General features: G+C 40.2%; 1 long non-coding RNA gene across 2 annotated transcripts in view; it reads left to right on the forward strand.

Annotated features, from left to right (window-relative positions):
- Window positions 1–22,307: 22,307 nt before the first annotated feature.
- LOC141410313 (uncharacterized) overlaps window positions 22,308–26,478 on the forward strand; it is a 45,089-nt gene continuing 40,918 nt past the window's right edge. For both annotated transcript variants that reach the window (XR_012434923.1, XR_012434922.1), the window contains exon 1: window positions 22,308–22,414. This is a non-coding gene — a long non-coding RNA (uncharacterized lncRNA). The remainder of the gene's footprint in view (window positions 22,415–26,478) is intronic.

Raw genomic sequence — 26,478 nt, forward strand, 5'->3', positions numbered from 1 at the left:
GGCTCCTGCTTTCCCCTCACAATTACCACCTTGCACCACCACCTTGCTTCAACTTCCAGTGGTTTTTGTCCAGTCTATGAGTCCAATTTAGGGTGAGACACATGGCAAATATTTGCAGGACAGAATCTGAGAGGTCCAGCAGTGGGTATTGTCCTCCAGATCATGCCTCAGGACTCCCTGAGACCACCAGAAGGCTGGCCACCACCCAGAAGCTGGCCCTCACCTGGGGGCTGGCCCTCAGCTGGATGCTGGCCCTCACTTGTAGGCTGGCCCTCACCTGGAGCCTGGCCCTTACCCAGAGGCTGGGGCTCACCTGCAGGCTGGCCCTCACCTGGAGGATGGCCTTCACCTACAGGCTGACTTTTACCTGGAAGCTGGCCCTCACCCGGAGGCTGGCCCTCACCCACTGGCTGGCCCTCACCTGCAGGCTGGCCCTCACCTGGAGGCTGGCCTTCACCTGTAAGCTGGCATTCACCTGGAGGCTGGCCCTCACCTGCAGGCTGACTTTCACCTGGAGGCTGGCCCTCACCAGGAGGGCCCTCACCTGGAGGCTGACCCTCATCTGGAGGCTGGCCCTCACCTGGTTGCTGGTCTGCACAGGTGCAGCATGTCCCCCACTTGGTTTCCTGACCTTCTCAGACCAGGCAGAAGCTACACCTAGTCTCTGCTTTCTCTAGTCCCTACTGGCTCTGCTGTCATATTCTGTTCCTAAGAGCTCCAAGCATGTATATTCACATGAACAGAAAGTAGCTTACAAAAACAGTTAACTGGTATTGACCCTGTACACCAGGTATTCTGCCAACTGCCTTACATCCATTATGGACTGAGGGTTTGTGTTTCCTCAGGATTCATATGTTGAAGCTCTGGTCCCTAGTGTGGCTATATTTGGATGTGGGGCTTCTGAGGAAGTAATTAAGATTAAATGGGGCCATAATGAGGAGGATTCTGATCCAACAGGATTAGTGTCCTTATAAGAAGAGACAGCAAAGTGCTCACACACCACAAAAAAGCAAGCAGATGGCTATCTGCAAACCTAGGCCAGAACACTCACCAGACACGCACCGTACTGGCACCTTAAGTTTGGACTTCCACTCTCCAGAACTGTGAGAAAATAAGTTTCTATTGTTTAAGCCATCCAGTCTTTTTTTTTTTTTTGTTATGATATTTTTTATGGCATCCTGAGAAGACTAATACATGCACTAGTTAATTTAATCCACTCAATAATCACATTAGGTCTTATAACTGTTATTCCCATTTAAAAGACTGAGAAAATGGAGGCACAGGGAGGGCAAGTCATCTACCCCCAAATACCCAATTATTAAATGGTAAAAGGATTTGAACCCAGATAATCTCAGTCAAGAACCCAAGTTCTTAGCAACTCTAGTTTTGCTTGGGCCTGTACTATCAAACCAAAATAATAATAATAATAATAACAATAATAATAATAATACACCCTGCTTAAGTTATGGATGAAGCAAATTTCTTTCAAAGTGTAAACATGGCAAAGGTAATTTTGAAAAAAAAATTGTTTTCTGTTCAGAAATACTGAATTTGACTTAAGATACAATGGCAGTGAAATGAATGAATTAATAGTGGGTTAAATCATTGGCATTTATGAAATTTTTATTGAACTCAAAATCTTTTTGATTTACATAATTACATTTAATATTCACTAATTTTCAATTTCATAAATGTATTTTCAGATTTTCATTCATTGCTAGTAAACCTTAAATCACTCTGCCATGCAGTCTCAGCTGAAAAGACACAGGTCCTGCTTTGAGGAGGTCACTCATGGTGGGGAAACAAACATGTACACTAGGGCATGGCCTGACACAGTTACACACTAAGTATTTTTTCAAGGCTCCACCATGGGCCAAGTGCCATAAAAATGATAGTAAGAGGACTAGGAGTTTGCAAGAGTGAGTGTGTGAGTGTCTGTGTGAGAGTGTGTGTGTCTGTGTGAGAGTGTGTATGTGAGAGAGTGTGTGTGTGTGTGAGAGTGTGTGTGAGTGTGTGAGAGTGTGTGTGTCTGTGTGTGAGAGTGTGTGTGTCTGTGTGTGTGTGTGAGTGTGTACAGTGTGAGTGTGTGAGTGTGTGTGTGTGAGAGTGTGTGTGTCTGTGTGTGAGTGTGTGTGTGTCTGTGTGAGAGTGTGTGTCTGTGTGAGAGAGTGTGAGTGTCTGTGTGAGAGTGTGTGTCTGTGTGAGAGAGAGTGTGTGTCTGTGTGAGAGTGTGTCTGTGTGAGAGAGTGTGTGTGTCTGTGTGAGAGTGTGTGTCTGTGTGAGAGAGTGTGTGTGTCTGTGTGAGAGTGTGTCTGTGTGAGAGTGTGCGTGAGTGTGTGAGACAGTGGTGTGAGTGTGTGAGTGTGTGAGAGTGTGTGTGAGTGTGTGAGAGTGTGTGTCTGTGTGAGAGAGTGTGCGTGAGTGTGTGAGACAGTGTGAGTGTGTGAGTGTGTGAGAGTGTGTGTGAGTGTGTGAGAGAGTGTGTCTGTGTGTGAGAGTGTGTGTGAGTGTCTGTGTGAGAGTGTGTCTGTGAGTGTGTGTGTGAGTGTGTCTGTGTCTGGTGAGCATGGGTGTGAGAGGGCCATCAGAGAGGGAAAACAATGTGAAAAGCATTGAAAGTGTGAACAGATCGACAGTGTATGTGTATGTGAGTGCATGTGTGTAAGTGTGTGTGTGTGCATGTGTCTGGTGGGCATGGGTGTGAGAAGGCCCTCAGAGAGGGAAAACATTGTGAAAATGCTTGGAAGGGTGAACAGATTTGAGCGTGTGTGTGTGCGTGTGTCTGAGGTAGTGGAGGTGGTGGGGCTGGGTGTGGATAGAAGAGGACATTCTGGAGAGGAAAGAACTTGTGATGCATGATGAAGCGGTTGAACAAGATTAATTTTTTCCATTTTGTTTTTGGTGTCTTCTCTCAGTAGAAACCAATATTTTACAGAATGTGGGACTGAAGTTATAAGTGTAAAATCTTGACAGCTAGAAAATGATTTTTGTGCTGTGCATTTAAACTTAAGCAAGGCTTGCTTCATATGTGAGGGCATGTACAATAGCTCCAGTCCTTGTGGCTGGCTCAATGGGAAGATGCTGAGCCAGCTGCCTAGTGCTGCCTAGAGTGAGGAGGATACAAATATCTATCAAAGCAACATGAGCACACTGTTTTATAAAAATCATACACAAGGGGCTGGGTGCAGTGACTCACACCTGTATTCTCAGCACTTTGGGAGGCCTAGGTGGGTGGATCACTTGAGCACAGGAGTTTGAGATCAGTCTGGGCAACATGGTGAGATTCCATCTCTAGAAAAATACAAAAATTAGCCAGGCCTAGTGGCATGTGCCTGTAGTCCCACCTACTCAGGAGACTGGGGTGAGAGAATCACTTGAGCCTGGGAGGTTGAGGCTGCAGTCAGCTGTGATTGCACCACTGCACTCCGGCCTGGGTGACAGAGTGAAACTCTGTCTCAAAAAAGAAAGAAAGAAAGGAAAAGAAAAAGGAAGTGTCTTATACAAGGACTTGGAACACAATGCACCCTGTCTCTGGCCAACATCTTCCCCAGTTCAGCTTGGGAAGAAGAGATAATTATTAGTATCTGTTTTGAATTCTTTTCATGGCTCCTCCATGTCAGTAAGTATACGACTATACTCCTTATCAATTTTAGAAATTATCTACTAATTTCCAGCTCTGACAGATGAGGGATTAGCTCATCTGAAACAGTTCTTCTGCCATTCATTCTCAAATAGTTATAATATTCTTTTTTCTTTCCTATGTTGGTTACTTTTGAAACTTCAAATATTTACATCATTATTTCTTGAGTTATCAAGTACAGGAATTATTTCTCAACTTCGCTCTTTATAAGATGAAAATAGTCTCCTTACTCCTTACTGCAGGTTTTATCTCTCACTTTATCCCCTACCTTTGCCATTTGTAGTTTTCCACTAACATCATCATGGCTGAAACATTTAGATTGCTTTCTGTGTGCATAATGAAGGTTTGTACGTGGGTTCAGTCTAACTGTACAAAGTTAGTAAATCATGGTTACATCGTTAAGAGTACATACAGATTGTTCATTACAGGGTCAAATAGTTGGCTTTGATTACATTTTTCTACATTATGTAGGTTTGTTTTTTTTTTTTTCTGTTGTTCTGATTGCCTTTTCTCCCCCTGCTTTTTGTGTTTATTGCCTTTTTAAGCCTCACACATAGTATCATATCTCTGGAAACAACCTTGCCCCTTGTTTTCCAGTTTCCTGTGTCCCATGTCATCCTGGCTTTTTGTTTACTCCTTCATTTTGCCAAATCACATCCTCAAGTATCTTCTGACAAAGAATGTGGAGGAGGTAAACTTTAAGGATCCTTGAAAACCTGACAGTAACTTTATTATGTCACTTTACTGATATTTTGGTAGCGTATAGAATTTTAGATTGCAAATAATTTTCTTTCGCTTCTTTGGAGGCATTTCTCATTTGTCTTTTAGCCTCAGTTGCAGTTAATGAGAAGCCTTTTGCGTAATTCTTGTTTCTTTGTAAGTGAACTCTTTTGTCTTTCTGAAAGCATTACGAGGTTTCCTTTATCTCTAATTTTCTGAAATTCCATAATGATGTGCCTGGGGATTGTCATGTCAATAACTGCTCAGATGCAACGTAGCCTTCAAACATACTTCCTGGCAGAGAAATCATCAGTGTACTTCTTCCTCCACGGCTCACAGAAGAGATAGACTCGCAGACTAAATAAAAATGTGGGGATCACACAGCTTATTAAATCAATTCAAAACGTAATGCATAAAGACAAAAGGCTAAGGGAAATCAAGTATGTAAGTTTGTAAGTTAATCCTTAAGAAATGTTGCAAGCAGGGTAGAAGAATCACACTACTGGTCCTGGGTATGCAATCTACATGTGTCTCTTCTCTCTTCTCTCTCTTTCTTTCTCTCTCTCTCTCTCTCCCCCTCTGCCACAACAGCCTTCCCCACTGATGGTAGGTTAATAGGACCAAAGCTGGATAGTGTTTAGGCCAGGGATCTCAGAGATGGAAGCCCCCCAGGGCCATGACACAGACTTGCCTTGTTGGAGAGATGCAGGCCAGGTATGCCTGGCCATAGCTATAGCTAGTCAATTAGCCTGGTTAGAGGCTGTGGGTTTCAGTACTGTTTCTTGAGCAGAGGACATGTGAAGCCAAAATGATGTTGCTAATGGGTGGTTGGATTAGGCCTCTGAATACTAAATACATCTTGTCTCATGTATATTCAGCAATTTCTCAGTATTCACTGAGCATGGTGAATATTCAATATATCATGACTATTTTGTATCCAGGTGATGACTTATATATATTTAGTGCCTCATGAATATTAATTATCTTTTGGTTCTTCCATCCCTTCTGTGTATAATACAGACATATTCCACTTACTACCTAATCTGTACTTAAGATATCTTAAGTGTTTCATTCACATCCCATTTGTTTTCTTTTCTCCTATAGCAGAATTGCATCTCTTCAAACAATGCAACTGGACATTCTGGTTATTAATTTTTTTCATTTTTTTTGTGTGTGTATGAAATATATATATTTCAGTGGATAGACTTTCACTTCGAAGACTCATGTCTTATTTCATAAATGTTCCTGCACTCTTTCTCTGACAATTTCTTCCCCTCAATTTTTCCTTATTTTTGCTTTCTAGAACCTGTATTAGTAGATAGGTGAATCAACTAAATTAACTATTTCTACTGCTTGCCTTTTCACTGCTATCTCTCTATTCCTCATCTTCTGGTACTATTGTTTGGAAAAATTTCTCAACTTTCTCTTTTGGTTTGTCTATCAACTTTCTGAATTCTGTAACCACATTTTAAAACAGACTTTATTATTTTGAACAGTTTTAGATTTACCAAAACATTGAAAAGACCATACAAAGAGTTCCCATATACCATGTACCCCATTTCTCCTATTAGTAACATCTTACATTAGTAAGTGACACTGGTCACAATTGAATTAATTAAGGTAGGCTAAATAATTCATACATTATTCTTAACCAAAGCTCATGGCTTATATAGATGTACTTAGCTTTTATCTACTGCTCTTTTTCTTGACCAGGACCTTATGCAAGCTACCACATTACATGTAATTGCATTGTCTCTTCAGGCTCCTCTTAACCATAGCAGTTTCTCAGACTTTCCTTGCTTTTGATGACCTTGACTGTTTTGAGGAATACTGATCAGATGATTTGTAGGATGGCCCACTATTTGAATTTATCTAATGTTTTTCTCTTGATGTTACTGGGGCAGTGAGTTACTGGGAGGAGGATCACAGTGGTAAAGTGCCATTTGCATCATGCCATGTCAAGAGAACATTCTATCAACATGATTTATAATATTTGATGTTGACCTTGATCACCTGGCTGAGCCTGTGTTTGTTAAGTTTCTCCGCTGGAGAGTTATGCTTTTCCTACTCTTACCCCTTCCACACTGTGCTTTTTGGAAGGAAGTCACTATGCACAGTCCACACTCAAGGAGTGGGAATTTATGGTCCCCAACTGGAGGGTCAACTATCTACATAATTTATCTGAAATTCTTCTCCATGGGAGATTTGCCTCAGTAACCACATTTTAAATTTCCAAAATTCCATTCTTGCTCTTTGATCATCTCTTTCTCATAGCGTCCTATTCATACATGCTGTATCTTCTCTAGTTTTTCTGACAATATCATTGTACGATTTTGGCAGCAAGGGCCTCTTTGGTTCTTTAAATTTCTGTTTCCTTGACAGTTTGCTTCTCTTCGTCTTTCTCTGACATTTCAGTTTGTTTTCAAGTTTCTGGAGACCCTTGCTTACTTATTCATATTCATATCAAAATCAGTAAAGAGGAGGCCTCAGAGCTCTGGCAAGGGGAATAGAGCTTATTGACCAACGGGCTTCACTTTAGGATGAGTGGGAAGGGAGCTGTCCCTTCTGCTGGTAGCCCCTCTTAATATCAGAATGCAGTTTATCAGAGATATTAACACTCACACTAACTGTCCTGGTTAGTCTTAGACAGCTTGTTTGGTCTCGTTAGAGAATAACCTTCTTTATGTTAGTGGGGTAGGGGATGCTAAATGCCTGGCTGCTGGACATTCTGAGCACTGGATTGGAGGGATTGTTGTGAGTCATTTTGTCCCACAGACTGACCATTAAATAACACTCCAATTTTATACCTCGCTCCTCTCTCTTGCTCTCCATTGAACCACAAGCAGTTTCCAAGTCTGGAGGGTCCCTGGGACTCTAGCGGGTAAGAACCCTAAAGACACTTCAGTCTCACTCCACATGGGGCAATGGGTCTGGATGCGGCATGCTCCACCCTGTTTCAGTGGTCAGTGCTCTTTCATCTGCTTCCTCTCTCCTGGGACGCTGCTCAGCGCTCTCCTACTCTGATTGGCCCCCTCCTGTCCTTGCTGTTATTTCTTGGCATCATTTTAGTGAGGGAGAGGAGAGAAGCATTATGCCATTTGTCACCTTGAACACGGTTCTACTTGTTTTAGTTGTAAAAATATGGTGAATTAATTAAGGTAAGCTAAATAACTGTAACAAATTGACTGTAGAACATATAAGTTACAGTAGCAGCTTCTTTCATATTAGTGCAATGGTCCCAAGTTTCTGGCAGTGCCTCCCTCAATGCAGGGATTCAGGGACCCGGACTCGACCTTTCCTGTGACTTTGCCATTTCCCAGGGCCTTGCTGCTGTCTGCACCTGGCCAGCAGAAAAGGAGACAGAGCAGGGAGGAGACATGCCTCCTTTTTAAAAGCTTTGGGCCAGTGGCGTATAGATCACATCCGCTCACACTGGACTGCTGAGAACCAGTCCCGTACCCATGGTTAGATTCAAGGAGGCTAGAGACACAGACGCTGCCTGAGCAGCCTCTTGCCAGCTTCACCTGTGCGTGATGAAGGGTCTGGATGGATCTGGTTGTTCATTTCTCTGGTCTCCTTTGCCACACATGTACAGGTCGAGGATGGGGTTACAGTCTATGGTAAGAATTGGGCAGAAGATACTTTGCTCAGTGACAATAGCCAGTCTTAATCATAGCAGTGTGTGAGGATACCTTCATCCCTGCATGTGCCCTAAGGCTGTGCCACACTTTTCATTGAGCTACCCTAGCTGCTTTGAAGGGAAGCTGAAAGGAAACAATGCTCATTTAATAAATCCATGTGTCAGGCATTGTGCTAGGAGATTTACATGCAACCCCGACAACACATATTTTCTCTGAGTCACAACAAAAGCTGTTGCTCTCTGTTTATGAAATTTGTACTCCCTGTGGGAAAGACATAGTATGTGGGGATCTTTTTAAAGAAGTAAGTTGGCAGAAAATTATCATTCACCTACTAAGTGCTAGACATGATGCCAGGTCTTAGGAAGACAAAGATGGGAAAGACACCATGCCTAATTTCCAGGAGCTCAGATTTCTCTAAAATGGAAACAAATCATCACAATAAAATGTGATAAGTGCTATCATGGGAGACAGAGGAGGGGCAGAATCTTCTCTGCCTAGAAGGGCAGGGAGGATGTGAAGGGGGGTTCAGAGAGGGTGTCACAATGGAGGAGTCTAGCATTTCAGTAGGGTCTTAAGAGATAGTTAGGATTTTTCCAGAAAGAAAGGGGCAGTGGGATATTCAGGCAGAGGGACCAACATACGGAGGTCAAGAGTCATGGATTTTCCAGGCAAGGAATGTGGTGCCTGATACATGGGCATCCCAGGAAGGTGAGGCAGGAGTGGTGATGTGATAGTGAGGAGGAGGATGGTAGCAATCGCCAGCCCATAATCCACTTCCTGCCAGAACTTGCAGTCTCTGGCTGTCTCCCCCTTCTGTCCAATACATTCCAGAGCCAGCTGTCCTCACCAGCAATTTTAGCTTCCTCAGAGAATGGAGTGGATAGCTCACTTGAGACCAGTGCTTCTCAACCTCCTTTGCACAATTGACATTTGGGGCCAGACAATGCCTTGTGGTGGGGGCTGTGCTGTGCATGATAGAAGGGTTACAGGGTCTCTGCCTCTACTCACTAGATGCCAGAAGCACTTCCTAAGGTGTGACAACCAAAAATGTCTCCAGACATTGCCCAATGTGCCCTGGGAAGCAGAATGGCCCTACTTGAGAACCACTGTTTTAGACAAATGTCACCTTTCTCTCATCTACCATAGAATAAAGCCTAGTGTTGATATGGTTTGACTGTGTCTCCACCCAAATCTCATCTTGAATTCCCACATGTTGTGGGAGGGAATGGGTGGGAGATAATCGAATCATGGGGCCAGGTCTTTCCTGTGCTGTTCTTGTGATAGTAAATAAGTCTCAGGATATCTGATGGTTTTAAAAACAGGAGTTTCCCTGAACAAGCTCTCTTTGCCCACTGCCATCCATGTAAGATGTGACTTGTTCCTCCTTGCCTTCTTCCATGATTGTGAGGTTTCCCCAACCACCTAGAACTGTAAGTCCATTAAACTTTTTCTTCCCAGACTCTGGTATGTCTTAATCAGCAGCATGAAAACGAGCTAATGCAAGTGTTTTGCAGACAGTGGGTTAATGTGTAAGCTGAGGACACATCTCCTTTGAGGCAGAGGGTCTATTTCATCAGCCAACAGTTCTGCCCTGCTTCAAAGCAGTGTTCTGAGGAGCAGCCAATATACAATAGTTACCCACTATTTTATATTTTGCTTACTTTAAATGTATCTGTCTTTTATTTTTAAAATTAAAGTCAGGCAGACATTTAGTACACAATTATTTTCTCAAATTGAAGGTCAAGTCACTTTTTAAAAATAAGCTGATTGAGACCCAAGCAGATTAAAACTTATTTTTGAATGCTCTTTCTATCTTTTCAAGACAAAATGACCTCTTTCGTGCTTTATGACCTAACCCTCCCAAAATAATACTTCATTTACTGGCAGATCCCCCAGCAGTCTATCTGGGGCAAATATCAGTCAGGCTCCCACGTTTTCTCAACTATAGGTTGACTTTGCTTGCTCACACATCTGGTATCTAAAACGTATGGATTATGCTTTAATCAATAGCCCAGAATATTGTCATTTTAGGCACCTGTCAGAGAATTCATCCCAGAATTGACTGCAGCCCAGCATTTGCCAAAATTGCAGTTGAGACATCTGATTTTCAAAGAGACCATCCAAAGGGCACATCAACTCCCGACTCTCTCAGTTATCTAAGCTCTATCCATGCACAAAGTCAACTCATCAGAAAACAGTAGGTCCAGACTCTGTTATTAATCAAACTTTTCACAGAAGTGCATTTGGTGGGAAAAAGTTATTTCATTTTTTTCTTGGTACAGGGAAATAAAAAAAAACCCATCTGTGGAAAAAATACGTATTTTGCAAAATCATGGTCAAAGTTGCTGCCAATTATTAATCCAAGCCCATTTGCTAAGAATGAATTGAGTTCTGGCTCTGGCAGCCAGGCAGGAGGACCAAGCATGTGCCTTCAGACAGAACACAAACTGGGTCCAAGCACAACACCAGAAAAGGCCAGAGGGAAAATTTCAGGTCTTACCAGACTGCCAGGATGTCAGGGAGGACTAGAGGCAAAGCAATGAATCATGTTCTGGGCTGACAGAGTGTACTTGGGGTCTGGGGTGGTGGTGGGGGCATCTGCCATACTCAGGAGGGCTATGCCTATGCCTATGTTTTGGCTCCCTGGAGACTTTCAAAATTAACCCTTTAGACACAAGTGGGCCCTATGGTGAGCTCCTGGGAGAAAAAATGACATTTTTCCTCCAAACGAGATGGAGGATGCAGGGCATTTAATTTAACTTGACAGAGTGAATATATAAACAGACAATGGCCAGACCATGTATAAAAATAGGACTCCCTCATAATCTGCAGCAACCTGCCCAGGAAGCCAACTGATTATCTATAGTAACCAGCCCAGGAAGTCAACCGATTATCCATAGTAACCAGCCCAGGAAGCCAATCGGTTATGGTAACCAACCCAGGAAGCCAACTGATTATCTGTAGTAACCAGCCCAGGAAGCCAGCTGGTTATCTACAGTAACCAGCCCAGGAAGCCAGCTGGTTATCTACAGTAACCAGCCCAGGAAACCAACTGATTATCTATAGTAACCAGTCCCAGGAAGCCAGCCTGCTATGTCACACTTATAGGAAGTCAGACTACCATCTCTAGCAATAATCCAAGAAGGCAAATAGTAACTCCAAAGTAGACTTGATTAAAACTGACAGTTTCCCTAATTTTTGTCCTCACTTCAACTCAGGACCAACTAGAGAAGCCCAAATATGCACTCCTAACCAACCTCCTAGGATGTCCTGCTTCTAATTAGCTCAACTGTAGCTCCCTTAGGCCAACAGCCTCTGATCAGGGGATACCTGAAGGCTTCTCTTTCTTCCATGATAAAGTTTTTCCATTCAGAGTTGCACAGCGGAAGTGTGCTGGGCCAGTAAAGTTTTCCCACTCCTCTGCCTGCCTTTGATTTTCTGCCAAATACAAGTCATGGTGACTGACTGTCTTGCAGTTGCAAATTTTGAATAAGTAGTCTTTGCTTGTTTTCATTTGCTTGGTCTCTGTTTATTCTCACAGAATGTTGAAAGTAATGTAACCTAATCTTGAACTCCAAGCAAGTAAAGCATGCTAGAGCAATACCCACGGAGGGGCATGCATGTAGCACAGTCCCACCCCGTCCATACATGTGCACCCAGTTTCTTCAGTCTGGAATGATCCTGTCCCCTCTCTTCCCCCTGGAGGAATCCCACCCATCCACCCAGGCTTAGCATGAACATTTCTGCTTCTAAGGACTCTTCCCTGCCTGTCATTGGCAAAATCCCTGGAGTTCCCTTCCTCCTCCATGTTAGACTGATGACAGCAGCTCAGCATGAAATGTCAACAGGAAAGAAAGACACATTTCCTGAGTCACTATCTATTTCCTGAAGGCTTTTTACATGTGACATTTCAATAAATCCTCCCTTAACTTTGTGAAGTAGGAACTCCTTCCTCCATTTCCCAAATGATGAAAGCAAGACTGTAACTCATTATACAAAATTGAAGATGTATTTCTCTTTCCCAGTTCCCTTTTGAGCTTCTTGATGAGATTATTTCTGATACATCTTACTTCTTTAATGCAGAGCATATTCTGGACAAATGAAAGCTGTTTCATCCAGGCTTGGGGACTGAATGAATAAATAGATGAATGGGTTACCATGGGGCAGAAAAAAATGAATTTGTTTACAAGCTTAGTCTGGCTTAAATGACTGATTATTCAAAAGCATAGACCATATGGTTCCCATAGGTAAAGGGATCTAACTCAAACTTTTTCATCCATCCAGACCCCGTTTCTACGGACAGGAGATGAGTCATTATAAAATTCCAGGTGGAGGCGTCAAGTGTTTCCAGCTCTGGCTATGCTGGTTTGGAGGCTTTGATGCTTGTGGGTCACATTCTGAAGACTTACCAGGGAGCAGCAGCTTTCTGCCTTAAGTGAGAAGACAAATGTCAGCAGGTGATCTATAATCTGTGCTTAAGCAATGGGGGAAGAAAACACTTGGTACGCAGTGTATGAGAGAATGGATCATTTTGCCCAGCCTTAGGGAGTCTGCATCTTTGGTACTTTTGATTTATTTAATTATTTTAAACGGTTTTATGGAAAAGTTGTCATAGCAACAACATCAACAAATATTTTGAAGTGAAAAATTCTATTTCCAGCACCTTCAAGTAATAATTTTCATTTTTTGCTCATTTTCCACCCATCTCTAACGACACATAAATATTTTATATACTCGTGACCACAAAGCAATGTCTATTTTGTGTCCTGCTTTTTTTGCGTAACATCATGCCAAAAATATTTTCTATGTTTCTGAAGCCTTCATATTTAAAATGTTCCTCTGCCTAATATTTCATACGTTATTAAACTATTCCACATTGTTAAGTAATTAGTTCACTTCTCACATTTTTACCATTCTTTAGGACATGTTGCCGAAAGCATCTTCTTGCATATAACTATTTATTCTGATTATTGCTTTAGAATGAATGCAAAGGAATAGTGTTTCTGACATCTTTGTGGCTTCTGCTACATTAATACCATGTTGCTTTTGCAGAAGCGCTTCTGCTAATTTAGAAAGCCAGTGGTTTGAGAAGGGTGCCTTTTTATGAAGCCTGTGCAGACTTCTCCTTAGGGTGGAGGGCTAGACAGTCAATGGATGCAGCATCTCCTTAAAAAGAATTAAAAAGCATTTGCTGAGGTAGCCACAAGGACTGACAAGTGGGAAAAATTAACTCCAAGGCTGCCTTAATGATAAGAAGTTTTCTGAAGCAAAACTATTTTGCTCTGGCTATGTGAACTCGTAAAATGGTAATAGAGGGTTTTCCTTTTCTCTCTTCTGAGTTTTGCATCTCATAGGCCTAGGTGTGACTACAAAACAAGAGACTTGCTTTTACAACCACACTGGAATTCTTACCTACAAACAGGAGCCCATCTTTCAAAGATCTTTCCATAGGAACCTCTTATATAATTGGTTAAACATGAAACCTTTCTTAGGGAATTGAATTTATGGCCAGTTTTTAAACTACAAAAGGAAACTTAGACTCATTTTATTTTTTACTTATATATTTTATTATTATTATTATTATTATTTTTGAGATGGAGTTTTGCCCTTGTTGCCCAGGCTGGAGTGCAGTGGTGTGATATCAGCTCACTGCAACTTCCGCCTCCCAGGTTCAAGAGATTCTCCTGCCTCAGCCTCCCGGGTAGCTGGGATTATAAGCATGCACCACCACGTCTGGCTAATTTTGTATTTTTAGTAGAGATGGGGTTTCTCCATGCTGGTCAGGCTGGTCTCGAACTCCCAACCTCAGGTGATCTGCCTGCCTTGGCCTCCCAAAGTGGTGGGATTACAGGTGTGAGCCACCATGCCCGGCCCAATTTATCTTTTTATTTCCACAAGAGATACTCACCAGTTTGATGATCAAGCAGTGAAAAGTAAGCCAGGCAGGTATGTCAAGTTCATAATGATAATTACAGTTGCCATCTCAGGAGCACCCACTGTGTGACAGGTTCAGTGCTGAGTCTCACTGGCCTCCTCCCATGGCCCTGCTTTCACTCTCACCCCTACTATCTAATCCCCACACATCAACCAGAGTGATCATCTCAGAACACAAGTCAGATAGATCACTCCTCTGCTCAAAATCCTTCAGTGGTTTCCATCTCACTTGAAGTGGAAATCCAAGTCCTCAGAGGAGCCTGCCCTTTGCCCCTTCTTATCTCCTAGTGCACCCCGTCACTCCCTGTATCAGTCAGTTCTCATGCTGCTAATAAAGACATACCCAAGACTGGGTAATTTACAAAGGACAGAGGCTTAATGGACTCTCAGTTCCACATGGCTGGAGAGGCCTCACAATCATGGCAGAAGACGAAGAAAGAGCAAAGTGATCTCTTATGTGGCATCAGGCAAGAGAGAACATGGGCAGGGGGACTCCCATTTATAAAACCATCAGATCTTGTGAGACTTATTCACTACTGTGAAAATAGTATGGGGAAACCACCCCCAAGTTTCAGTTATCTCCACCTGGCCCCACCCTTGACATGTGGGAATTGCTACATTTCAAGGTGAGATTTGGGTGCGGACACAGCCAAACCATATCACTCTTTTCCAGCCTTGTTGAACCCCTGGCTTTTCCTCAAACATTCCAAACATGCTCTGACTTCAAGGTCAATGGAATGTGAGCTGTATATTGCACGTGCCTAAACATAAAGTATTCCCCACTGCTAAGTGATGGAGCCGAAACAATTGTCCTGAATGCTGACTGCAGACCACCTTTGGTTATCTCCATTCTGTGAGTTCAATGCAGATAGAACACATTGCAGTAAAATCAGGGGCTTTGATTAGCAGTGAGTGATATGTGATCTGAGGATTTTTGGGGGGGTGGCAAATGCTTATATTTTGTCTATTAATTTAATATCCCCCAATAAAATTGACTGCAAGTGTTGGTTGAAGGATTGAGCCATGATCTTGCCTGTTTGACACTGTAGGTATTTCCAGGCAAGCAGAGGGTGTATCCAAACGACATTCTGCAATTTGTGATTTAGGGCAGGGATTGGTAAAATTTTCCTATATAGAGAGAGATTTTAAGTATTTTAAGCATTGCAGGTCATTGTAGCATGAAAGTAGCTATAGGCAGTACCCAAATGAGTGTGATTATTCCCCAACAAAACTTTATTTACAAAAGAAGGAAATGGTCAAGTTTTCCAGTCCTTGATCTAGGGGCAGATGTGGGAGCTCAGGCCAATATTTGGGAGCACAAGTCTGACATGGGAGTTCCTCATTAGAAAATAAATCACATTCTTTTTTTTTCTTATACTTTCAGTGTCTGGCACCTCACCTGGCACATAGGAGACATTCAGTAAAAACCTTTTGAAATAAATGACTGAATGAATGAATGTATAGAGTTTGGAGTGTGTAGATCTTTTTCTATACGTACAGAGAGATCTTGTTCATTCATAAATTTATTAGAGAAAACATTTATTGAGTGTCCCCTATGTGCCAGACACTGGGGCTCAGTAAAAAAGATGGGATTTGCAACAGACCTCACAGAACACAGGGTCAATTTGGGAGACAGATGTTCAAGGGGGAGTATCAGCAAAATGTGAAAATTGTTAACACAGAGGAAGTTCAGAGGGTTTTAGAAGCACTTTGGGGTTTGGAGGGCACTTTATGGTATGGTCCAGGAGTGCCCACTAGACCCTGCACTTGTCAATCAAGAAGCAGCAATGGCACAAACCCACAAATGCAGGAAACAGAGCTTATGTAAGTGAGGGATGTGGTCATCTTGTAAACGTGAATAAACTTTTTAGCCGTAAGCACTGTATTCAATAAGGGAGGTTCAAACTGCTTGCATAAGAGGGCTTTCCAGCTGTTAATCAAGTGGAAATCACTGTTGTGAAGGCTGTATTAGGAATTTTGAACACCATTTGATTTCTCTTCAAGCCTCTTTGAGGGAGTGTTATGTTCAAGCCAGCCTTTTAACAATGCACTATATTTATTCTTTTTTACCGCTTTTTTGATCTTTTTCTCTAAAAATTATTTCCATTATTCCAAATTTCATTTTGCCTTTTCTATAACTCTTTTGTAAATGTTTCTTTAGGAGATAAAGAGCCCATTAAATGCTGTGAAGTCCCCGCCTGCCTTTAATATGGGAGGGATATGGGAGCTCAAATAGAAGGTCACTGGATTGTGAGAGAAATAGATTCACAGTGGGCACAGATTTCTTTTTGTGTATACGCTGGCGCAAGTGCCTAGCTGCAACTATAAGAAAAATGGTAAACTCCAACCTTGCACTTTATCCGAATGACGTTTCTTACATTAGAACTGGTCAGACTATAATGAAAGGCCTAACATTCACGTCATCAGAGTACCGAAGAGAGATGAAAAAGAAGATGGGGCTGAAAAAGTACTTTAAGAAATAACGGCTGAAAACTTCCTAAATTTGACAAAAGATATGATTTAACAGTTGCAAGAAGCTCAGCGAACCCCAAACAGGATAAGTTAAAAAGATATCACACCAAGACACATCATTTCAAACTTCTAAAAATTAAAGACAAAGAAAGATACCTTGAAAGCAGTGAGAGGGAAACAAAACCTTACCTAAGACGGGAAAACAAATCAAATAACGATGTATTTCTCATTAGAAACCATGGAGGCGAGAAGAAAGTGGCATAACATTTTCCAAATGCTGAAAGAAAGAAACTGTCGACCCAGAATCATAGTCCCAGCAAAAATATCCTCAGGAATGAAGCAGAAATCAAAACATTCTCAAAGTAAAACAAAGATAATTTGTCATTAGCATACCTGCCCTAAAAGGATAACAAACTGACCCTCTCTGAGCAGGACGGGAACTATAAAGGAAGAAACCCTGAATCATCAAGAAGGAAGAAAAAACACAGTATGCATGATATTGTGATACAATGGTGAGTACATTTAAGGTTTACTGTTTTAGCAACTCTCAAGTACATTATTAACTATAGTTACCATGCTGTCTATTAGATTTCCAGAACTACCTATTGATCTTAACTGAATTTTGTACCCTTTGACCACTATCTCTCCGTCTTCTTCCCTCCTGCCATTCTCCAGCCCCTGGCATCCAGTATTCTACTTCTGCTTCTATGAGTTAGACTTTTTTTTTTTTTTTTTTTTTTTTTGAGAAGGAGTCTCACTCTGTTTCCCAGGCTGGAGTACGGTGGCGCGACCTCGGCTCACTGCAATCTCCGCCTCCTGGATTCAAGCGATTCTCCTGCCTCAGTCTCCCGAGTAGCTGGGACTATGGGCACCCGCACCACGCCTGACTAATTTTTTGCATTTTTAGTAGAGACGGGGTTTCACCGTGTTAGCCAGGATGGTCTCAATCTCCTGACCTCGTGATCCGCCCGCCTCGGCCTCCCAAAGGGCTGGGATTATAGGTGTGAGCCACCGCGGCCAGCCATGAGTTTGACTTTTTAAGATTCCACATATGAGTGAGATCATGCAATATTTGTCTTTCTGTGCCTGGGTTATTTCATTTAGCTAGTGTCCTCCAGGTTTATCCAGGTTGTTAAAAATGACAAGGAAATATGAATGCTAATGGAAGACTGAATAGTACTTTAAAAACTTATTCATCCATCCATCCATGAACATGAGGTTAATTCCATTTGTGACTGTTGTAAATAGTGCTGTAATGAACATGGGACATGTTGATTTCGCTTCCTTTGGTTATATATCCAGAAGTAGGGCTGCTGAATCATATGGTTGTTCTATTTTTAATATTTTGAGGAACCTCCATACTATTTTCCATAATGGCTATACTAATTTATATTCTGACAATATTATACAAGAGTTCCTTTTCTCCATATACTTGACAATACTTATTTTATGTCTTTTCGATAATAGCCATTCCAACAGGCATGAGTTGATATTTCATTGTGGTTTCAATTTACATTTCCCCAATTAGTGATGTTGAGCAATTCTTCATATACCTGTTGGCCATTTGTATGTCATCTTTTGAGAAATGTCTATTCATCTCCTTTGCCCATTTTTAAAACTTTATTTGGGTTATTTGTCTTCTTCTTGTTGAGTTGTTTGAGTTCTCTAAATATTTTGGATATTAACCCCTTATCAGGTGTATAATTTGCAGATATTTTCTCTCATTCCATAATTTGTCTCTACTCTGTTAGTTGTTTTCTTTACTATGCAGAAGGTTTTTAGTTTGATGCAGTCCCATTTATCTATTTTTGGTTTTGTTACCTGGGCTCCAAAATTATAAATTTATTTTTTAAAATCTGGCAATGAGAAGCTTAAAAAAATCTGAATCAGGAAGTATTTATTGAGCTCTTATTTTGGCCAGAGACCATTTTAGGAGCTGAGGATACATCAAGGAATCAAAGAATCTACATCCCTGTCCTCATAGGGCATCTATTTTAGAGCAAGAGAGAGAATTTAAACAGACATAAATTCATAATACAATGTTGAGTATTAGGAAATACTATTACCAAAAATAAAACAACCTAAGGAGATAGAGAACATCTGGGGGAAAGGGTAGAAGACTTTTATAGATACATAGTTCAAGGGAAGCCTTTTAGGAGAAGATCACATCAAAATTGCTCAAGGGAAGTCTCTTAGGAGAAGATGGCATCTCTGTGGAGATTTAAGGCAATTAGTTTGATTTGGGATATGTTTCACTGAGACACCATCTGGGTATAGATAGCCAGGTAAAGCTGTCCCAAAGGTAGGAATAGAGACAGAGTTTGGAGTAATTTTCATAAGGATGAATGTTAATGATCATAGGGCTAAATGAGATAAGTAAGAGTGGGAGCATGCAGAGAGGATAGGAAGAACCAAGGACACAATCTTTAGGAGTCAGCAGGAATGTTCTATCCCTCCCAGTGAAGGCTGCTTTGAATGAGACTGAGCCAGATTTCCTTAGTTTTCTTTGTGAGTTGCTCCTTTTCTTTTCACCATCTTAATACTGGAGCTTATCAGTCTATAGCCTTGGGGCTCTTTTCTTCTTTATCTCTACCACTCCCTTGGAGATCTCATACAGCCTGAATCCTTCTCCTGAGCTCTAGACTCTTATATCCAACATCCAACTGCCTAGCTTTACTCCATTTTGGCATCTACCTAATTTTCTGGAATTAAATTTGGGAATATAGGTATTGATAGAGTAGAAATGCAGGGATATATATATATATATATATATATATATATATATAAATAACATGTATATATAAATGTATATATGTGTGTGTGTATATATATAAGTGTGTGTGTGTGTGTATATATATATATATATATTTAGAGAGAGAAAGAGAGAGAGAGAGAGAGCTGGGGTCTCACCATGTTGCCCAGGCTTTTCTTGAGCTCCTGAGCTCAAGTGATCCATCCGCTTTGGCCTCCTAAAGTGCTGGGGATTACAGGCTTGAACCACTGTGCCCAGCCTTAGAAATGCAGGGAGTTTCTAACAGATTCTAAAATTCATGAATGTATTTTGATTTCATAGGAGTTGGTGCATCCTGGCCCAGAATTTTAACAAGGCCCTTTCTTTTAAGTTTCCTTCAAAGACTTTTTATTTTATTGACATAAATATTTTTGTATACTTTATTTATAGTCCATGTTTTGCAGCTACTAAAGAGCAAAAAATATAATACTGGGTGAAAATGAAGAAAGCAAAAATGGAATGGATGAAATGACCTTATTACCTCCTTTTCTAATTTTTTAAAATGGTGGTTCTATCAATACAAATGAGTTTTGCAGAGGGAGATATCATATCATGAAATAATTCTGATTTCAAGCTCCAAACATATTTTATTCTGAGATGTATGCATATTCTCTAGTCCATAGTGAACCATTTCCAAGCAGTCAGAAATATCTCATGTAATTAAAAGTCATTCCAAATCACCTTAAAGTTTGGTCAGTTTTATGAACCCTATGTATTTAAGCTAAAAAGTGAAGACACATCTTTACTTATGTTATCATCACATTTAGAACAGAGGTGCAATGAGGCCATTTGCCATTTCCTGTGGCAATTGTTTGCATGTCTTGAGAAACAGGACATTCTGCCACTGCTCTCAATATATAATACTATATTACATATATAATATATAATATATTGTATATATAATATATAACTTCAGCGCCAGTAAAGATGTATTAGTTATCTATCTCTGTGTTACAAGTTAGCCCACAATTTGGTGGCATAAAACAACAACATATATTATCTCTGTTTCCATGGGTCAGAAATCTTAGCTGGGCCTTCTGACTCAAGAGCTCACTAGCAGGATGAAGATAATAGTCAGAAGTATTCCATTTGAAAACTGGCCCAAGACAAGGATGTCCTTTCTCACACTCCTATTCAACATAGTATTGGAAGTTCTGCAATCAGGCAAGAGAGAGAAATAAAGGGTATTCAAATAGGAAGAGAGGAGTCAAATTGTCTTTGTTTGAAGGTGACATGATTGTATATTTAGAAAACCCCATTGTCTCAGCCCAGAATCGCCTTAAGCTGATAAGCAACTTCAGCAATGTCTCAGGATGCAAAATCAATGTGCAAAAATCACAAGCATTCCTGTACACCAAAAACAGACAAACAGAGAGCCAAATCATGAATGAACTCCCATTCACAATTGCTACAAAGAGACTAAAATACCTAGGAATACCACTTACAAGGGGTGTGAAGGAACTCTTCAAGGAGAACTACAAATCACTGCTCAAGGAAATAAGAGAGGACACAAACAAATGGAAGAACATTCCATGCTCATGGATAGAATCAATATTGTGAAAATGGCCATACTGCCCAAAGTAATTTATAGATTCACTGTTATTTCCATTAAATTACCATTGGCATTCTTCACAGAATTAGAAAAAACTACTTTAAAATTTATATGAAACCAAAAAAAGAGCCCGTATAGCCAAGACAATCCTAAGCAGAAAGAACAAAGCTGGAGGCATCATGCTACCTGACTTCAAACTATACTACAAAGCTACAGTAACCAAAAACAGCATGGTACTGGTACCAAAACAGAGATATAGACCAATGGAACAGAACAGAGGCCTCAGAAGTAATGCCACACATCTACAACCATCTGATCGTTGACAAACCTGACAAAAACAAGTAATGGGGAAAGGATTCCCTATTTAATAAATGGTCTTGGGAAAACTGGACCCCTTCCTTACACCTTCTACAAAAATTAACTGAAGATGGATTAAAGACCTAAATGTAACACTTGAAACCATAAAAACCCTAGAAGAAAATCTAGGCAATACCATTCAAAACATAGGCATGGGTAAAGACTTCATGACCAAAACACCAAAGGCAATTGCAACAAAAGCCAAAATTGACTAATGGGATCTAATTAAACTAAAGAGCTTCTGCACAGTGAAAGAAACTATCATCCGAGTGAACAGGCAACCTACAGAATGGGAGAAAATTTTTGCAATCTATTCATCTGACAAAAGGCTAATATCCAGAATCTACAAAGAACTTAAACAAATTTACAAGAAAAAAAAAAAACAAACAACCCCATCAAAAAGTGAGCAAAGGGTATGAACAGACACTTTTCAAAAGAAGACATTTATGTAGCCAACAAACATATGAAAAGAAGGTCATCATTACTGGTCATTAGAGAAATGCAAATCAAAACCACAATGAGATATCATCTCATGCCAGTTAGAATGGTGATTATTAAAAAGTCAGGAAACAACATATGCTGGAGAGGATGTGGAGAAATAGGAATGCTTTTACGCTATTGGTGGGAGTGTAAACTAGTTCAACCATTGTGGAAGACAGTATGGCGATTCCTCAAGGATCTAGAAACAAAAATACCATTTGACCCAGCAATCCCATTATTGGGTATATACCCAAAGGATTATAAATCGTTCTACTATAAAGACACATGCATACATATGTTTATTGCAGCACTATTCACAATAGCAAAGATTTGGAACCAACCCAAATGCCCATCAATGATAGACTGGATAAAGAAAATGTGGCATATATACACCACAGAATGCTATGCAGCCATAAAAAGGGATGAATTCATGTCTTTTGCAGGGACATGGATGAAGCTAGAAACCATAATTCTCAGCAAACTGCAGGGGCCTTTGAAAACAGTATGCTAAGAATAGATAGGGCTCAAGGACAGTATCTCCAATTGAACTTTTAATGAACTCCCGTAGGTGCCAAGAAGGCGGGCAGATAAGGAAGAGCATAGAAACAAAGAACTGAGTAGAAGGTTACATCTGGGAAAAGAAAGTTTGTTTTGCATTGCATTCTTTCTGCTGACGTGGGGTTTATGGAGTATAAACAAAGTGAGGCGGAGGCTCTGAGCACGGCCGCCATGTTCTCTGTGTGTCTTTGTCTTTTGTGTGTTCTTTCATTCTCCACCACCCCCGGCACGGACCCCAACAAGTGGCGCAGCGAGCAGGGTCAGCATGGGTGAGTAGGGGAGAACAAGAAGGGGAACCCCCTAGGGGCGGGTAAGGCCCAGATATTGTTAAGGGGAACCTTCTTAAGCTTTCATTATGGGGAATTCCATCTCTCTGGCCTCAGAATATTTACGGCTGTTTCAAGGACTGTTGCTGTCTATAGGAGTAGAAGTGAAAGAAAAAGACTTTGAAGTGATTGTTTGCTCATGTTGAACAACATTGTTACTGGTTTCAGTATCAGACTAAAGTGCAGCTGAATCGGAGAGAATGGTTACAGGTAGTAAAAACTCTGCTTAGAGCTCTCCAGTTAGGGGATATTATGCCTATAAAATTGTGGACCTTGTGTGACTCTATCACTCAGACATTAGAGTTACTTGAGACTGATTCAGAGTGTGGTAATGTAGCCACAGGAGGAAAGGTATCTGAGGATTTGGAAAAAAAAATAATAATAAATCTGAAATGGAGCCCATTTGTGCCAGGATAACAGAGGATGGTGGGGGTAGCAAAAGGGGGAGAAGAGAAAAAGCCAGCTCTTCCTTCTTCTAAGGGAAATTCTGACCTGCAGTGTATTATGGAAATGCTTCAACAAATATTACAGATACATTCTTCTAATTCACCTTTGTGAGCTTTCCCTGTTTCTTTTCCTTCTGCCCTGTTAAAAGAGGATTTTCCAGTGCCTCCAACCCCCCAGCTTCCTTATCTTTACCTTTGTTTGGCAAAGTTGAAGCCCTGTTCACATCAGACATACTTTAAATTTATACTAAACACCTGTTTAATATGTCAAAACCAGTGTATATGTATATCTTGTTGTTTGTTAAAATATTATGAGTATTTCAATAGTTAATAAATAAGCACATTAATATTAACTATTAATATTAATATAGTATTAATAACCCCAGCTAGGAAATTGTTATGTTATAGGGGTACATAGGTTCCACCAATTTACACTCCAAACAGAAGTTGAGTATTCAAGCTGCTTAACACATTAACTACCTCTTGATATTTTCTGTGTTTTTAAATTTTAACCATTGTATTGTGTATGTAATGATTCTCAATTTGGTATTAATATACATATTTCCTAGTGAGTAATGATGTTGGACATATAGGCTTATTGTCATTTCCTTGTTCTGCTACTTTTGGTTGGGTTATTTGCCTTTTCTTATTAATATGTTGAGATTCTTTATATTTGGGGATATGAGTATTATTATATATTATATATACTTTTAATTAAAAAAAAATTTAAGGAGCTGGATCTGTTTCCAATTATTTGTGCTTCTTTTGCTCCTAATACTCAGTTTTCAAATGGTGGCAATAATGTCCAATTTAATGCCTTACAAATTAAATTTTTAAAAAGAAATGAAAGCTGCCATTTCTAACTATGGACCTCAATCTCCTTTTATCCTTGGTCTTCTTGATATTTTTCATCAGAAAATTTGATAATTCCTATAGACTGGAAGACTTTGGGGAAGGCTTTTCTTGATCGTTCTCAGTGGTTACAATTGCACAGCTGGTAAATGAACAAGGCACATGTATAGGCTAGGAAAAATATTATGTGTGATCCCCCTGGACCCACTGAGGAACAACTCACAGACACGGGCCAATATGCTACTCTTAAAGCTCAGGCTGGTTTAGATGATGTTGCCTTTACTCAAATCAAGACTTTGTTTTTAAGGGCCTGAAATAAAGTAGAGATAACAGGAAAAACTTCCCTTTCCTATGTGAAGATTTTACAGGGCACAAATGAACTATATCCAGATTTTGTAGCCCGTCTTCAGGATGCTGTCTTCAAAATTGTGGGTGCTGGCCTTGCTTCAAAAATTTTGTTACAAACATTGTCTTTTAAAAATGCTTATGCTGACTGTTAAAAATTGTTAAAATCATTAAAGGCCAATGGGGCCAATTTAGATAAATATATTAAAACTTGTGTTAGTGTTGGAGGGGCTATTTATAATGCTCAATTATTTGCTGGAGCTTTGTCTAAAGCCTTAAAAGGAAATAACAAACAAGGTGTTTGCTTTCAGTGTGGTAAACCTAGACATTTCAAAAAAGAATGTCATAAAAATTGAACACTTTTATCCCTCAAGGCAGAAAGCTGCCTTCAGAGGTGTACAAATATTGTGGTAAAGGTCGACATTGGACAAATAAATGTCATTCCAAAACTGATAAAAGTGGAAATTTACTGTCTCCTCTCCTGGGAAATGGGAGCCGGGGCCCACAGGCTTGGGGCCCCAACAATTACAATACAAGTCTACTACAGTATTCAGTGAGCAATGGCCTACAACATTAAGGAATAAATTCAAGTCCTCCTTAAGGATCCCACACCTTACCCCAGTTTCTCAGCTTTATGCGGCAACTAAGCAGAGTGCCGCTGCTGACTTAGCTATTACTCAGCCTTATACTTTGTCTCCTAATAGAGGAGTATATAAATTAGTTATTAGAGTGTGTGGCCCTTTGCCAAAAGGACATGATATTACTAATAAAATTTTTATTTTGGTACAAGTTTCACAATTTATACGCCTAGAGGCAGGGGAACGTATTCTCAATAGAGAGGGTTTCGTAGCACAGAAAAAACTGTTTTTTGGAAAACTTTAGTTTCTAATCAAAAGCCCTTATGTTCATTGCACATTAATGGGATAGTTTTAAAAGAGTTAATTGATACGGGGGTGAATATGTCTATTATTTGTTTAAATTAGTGGCCTATACAATGGGAAAAAAGACAAGTTTCAGTTATACTCACTGGCTTGGGTGCTGCTTCTGTGATTTATCAAGACGTAGAACCTTTAACCTGTGTCGGTCCTAAAGGTCAACAAGGTCAAGTTTTTTTTTTTATTTTTATATTGTTCCTATCAATATTAATTTTTGGGAACAAGATCTTTCACAACAATTTGCTGCTTTTTTAAACATTCCTCATATTTCCTCAGCTGCCAAAAATAAGATGTTCAAAATGGGTTACAATCCTTTAAACTCATAGCCACCACTCCTATTTAGGTGAAACAGTGACCATTATTTAAAGAAATACTTAGGACTCTAAAAGAGTAAGTCAAAAAACAAATGGCCGAGAGGAATATAAAGCCACGTATTTCTGCATGGAATTCCCATCTTTGTCTTGTCTTAAAACTATAAATGTTTACATTAAACCTAGGGAAAGTTTACAGCCTGGTCTTCCTAATCCTGCCCTTATCCCCCAAAGTTAAAACCAGAGAAAAGCAGCAAGATGCTTTTGTATCATTACAAACTCAGCTTTCTTTCTACTCACTTAATATTGCCACAGAAAAAATTTAACTGGATTTTCTTATTCAATATTTAGGTTATACCTTGGGGGCACAAAATATTCGACCCCAAAAAATTCAAATTCGACGTGATCATTTAAAAACATTAAATGATTTTCAAAAGCTTCTAGGAGACATTAATTGGATGCGTCCTGTTTTAGGAATACCAACATATCAGTTATAACATCTTTTTTCTATTCTAGAAGGAGACAGTCACTTGGACAACTCACGCCATTTAACTCCTTTGGCTTTACAGGAACTCCAGCTTGTTGAAGAGCAACTTCAAAAGGCCCTTCCTTTTGTTTATTTCATACCTTACCTTTTCCCACAGGAATGATTCATCAAACTAGTCAACCAGTAAAATGGATCTTTTTGTCCAATAAAATATCTAAACGCTTGGCTACTTATATCGATCGTTTAGCTGAACTGATCATCAAAGGATGGCATCACTGTCGACAACTTTGGGGAGGAGATCCTTCCTTAATTATCTCTCAATTCACTCATAGTCAGATCACTTATCTTCTTGCAACTTCTGATTCTTGGCAAGAAGCTTCATCAATCTTGAGTTACAGTTTATCCTTATCCCTCGGTGCAATAGGGAGAATTGTTTGCTATTCTCATGGTCTTACTTGATTTCACTACTACTGGTTGTAACATTGTTAGTGATTCTCAATCCGCCGTTTATGTTACTTCTTATATTTCTCAGGCCACTTTACCTCTTTGTGCTACTTCTTCTCTTCAGAAATTCTTTTCTTTGTTATCCTTTACTTTGAGCCAACGTCAAGCTCCTTTATTCATCACTCAT

This window comes from Macaca fascicularis, chromosome 5 (genome assembly GCF_037993035.2).
Source record: "Macaca fascicularis isolate 582-1 chromosome 5, T2T-MFA8v1.1".
NCBI classification, from domain to species: Eukaryota; Metazoa; Chordata; class Mammalia; order Primates; family Cercopithecidae; genus Macaca; species Macaca fascicularis.